This window comes from Aotus nancymaae, unplaced genomic scaffold (assembly GCF_030222135.1).
Source record: "Aotus nancymaae isolate 86718 unplaced genomic scaffold, 86718_ANA_hifiasm-v0.15.2.pri h1tg000041l, whole genome shotgun sequence".
Taxonomy (NCBI): Eukaryota; Metazoa; Chordata; class Mammalia; order Primates; family Aotidae; genus Aotus; species Aotus nancymaae.
The window spans coordinates 10407128-10409720 of record NW_026988455.1 but is presented as its reverse complement, the minus strand read 5'-3'; positions in this window follow the sequence as shown (position 1 = coordinate 10409720).

Below are 2593 nucleotides of genomic sequence, written 5' to 3'. Positions count from 1 at the left end.
CATGCATGGCACATAGTCCTGAGTTTGTGTATATTTTAAGATATTGTGGGGGCCGGGCGCGGTGGCTCAAGCCTGTAATCCCAGCACTTTGGGAGGCCGAGGCGGGTGGATCACGAGGTCGAGAGATCGAGACCATCCTGGTCAACATTGTGAAACCCCGTCTCTATTAATACAAAAAAATTAGCTGGGCACGGTGGCGCGTGCCTGTAATCCCAGCTACTCAGGAGGCTGAGGCAGGAGAATTGCCTGAACCCAGGAGGCGGAGGTTGCAGTGAGCCGAGATCGCGCCATTGCACTCCAGCCTGGGTAACAAGAGCGAGACTCCGTCTCAAAAAAAAAAAAAAAAAAAAAAAAAAAAAAGATATTGTGAACTATTATTGTTGGTACACTCATGCGTTTTGTACTTTATTTATGTACTTCCAGGGAGCAAGGAATCTCTTCTGTGCAACGTGCCATTGCTTTAATTGTACAGCCTCATAAAATATAAACTTGTTATTGTTATTATAATGATTACACTGTTGTGTCATTATGATTATTGCTGAACCATGCAGCTATTTATCCTCGCTCCTCTCTATGCTTTCTCTAAATAGACAGACATTTGTAACTGGATTCTAGACTGACACCTGAGATGCAGTTTTTACATTTAAAGAGTGGGAGACTGAGTTCATTTTAGAATTTTTTTTTTTTTTTTAAATAAATGTTTTGCCGTGTTGGCTAGGCTGGTCTTGAACTCCTGAACTCAAGTGATCCACCCGCCTTGGCCTCCCAAAATGCTGGGATTACAGATGTGAGCCACTGTACCTGACCGGGAAGCTAAATTATTTCTATAAAGATGAACTGTGAATCAATCAAACCTCTTTTCTCTTTTTTTAATGAGAGAAAGAAAGAAAGAGAAAGAAAAAGGGGGAGAGAGAACAGGATTCTTGTTCTATTGCCCGGGCTGGAATGCAATCTAAAAATAGGTATTAAAAACCTCTTTTATGCCAATAATTGTGCTTAACAACGGAGACAGGAAGGAATAAGGGAAGAAAATAACAAAGAAACAGCCAACCAATATTTCATTTAAGTCTGTGAAATGCTATGCAAATACTGAAGAGTGATTTACTTCCAATTATGTAGTCACTTTCAAAATAGGTGTAATATGATACTGAGAAAAATGTATGTTCTGTGGACCTGGGGTGGAGATTTCTATAAATATTCACTAAGTTTACTTATTCCAGGTCTAAGTTCAAATCGTAGATGTCCCTATTAATTTTCTATGTCGTTGATCCTTTGAATATTAACAATGCGGTGTCAAAATCTCCCGCTATTATTGTGCAGGAGTCCAGGTCTCTTTATAAGTCATTAAGAACTTGTCTTATGTATCTGGGTCCTCCTGTATCGGGTGCATATATATTTATAATCATTAACTCCTGTTGTTGCATTGATCCTTTTACCATTACGTAATGTCCTTCTTTGTTTCTTTTAGTCTTTGTTACTATTAAAGTCTATTTTTTGAGAAACGGAAGTTACAACTCCTGCTTTTTTTTTTTTGCTCTCTATTTAATTGGTGAATCTTCCTCCATCCCTTTGAGTCTTTGTATGTCGTTGTTTGTGAAATAGATCTGGATACAGTGTACCGATGGGTTTTGACTTTTTATTCAATTTACCTGTCTGTGTCTTTGATTGGGGCATTTAATCCATTTAAATTTAGAATTAATATTAATATTTGTGAGTTCAGTATTGTCATTTAATGCTAGCTGGCTATTTTGCCCATTAGTTAATGTAGATTCTTCATTATAGAGATACTCTTCACGTTTTGGTAAGTTTTTGGGATGACTGATACTGGTTGTTCCTTTCTGTGTATAGTGCTTCTTTCAGAAGCTCTTGTAAAGCAGGCCTGGTGGTGATGAAATCTCTGAGTGCTTGCTTGTTCACGAAAAATTTTCTTTTTCCTTCGCTTATGAAGCTTAGTTTGGCAGGATATGAGATTCTGGGTTGAAAATTCTTTGCTTTGAGGATATTGAATATTGACCCCCACTCTTTTCTAGTTTGTAGGGTTTCTGGTGAGAGGTCTGCTGTGAGTCTGATAGGCTTCCCTTTATGGGTAACATGACCTTTCTCTCTAGCTGCCCTTAGAATTTTCTCCTTTATTTCAACCCTAGTGAATCTAGCGACTATGTGTCTTGGAGTTGCTCTACTTGAGGAATATCTTTGTAGTGTTCTCTGGATTAGCTGGAGTTGACTATTGTCCTGCCTTACTAGAGTAGGAAAGTTTTCCTGAATAATATCCTGAAGAATATTTCCAACTTGGATTCATTCTCTTCATGACATTCAGGTATACCTATCAATCATAAATTAGGTCTTTTCACATAGTCCCATATTTCTTGGAGACTTTGCTCATTCCTTTTTACTTTCTTCTCTAATCTTGTCTTCTCGTTTCATTTCATTAAGTTGGTCTTCGACCTCTGATATCCTTTCTTCTGCTTGAGCAATTCGACTGTTAAAACCTGTGCATACTTCACGAAGTATGTTATTGGAACGCACTCGTTCTCCATCAGGCCTTGTTCTCTTGTTGATGAGGAACTGTGATCACCTGTAGAAGGAGAGGCAT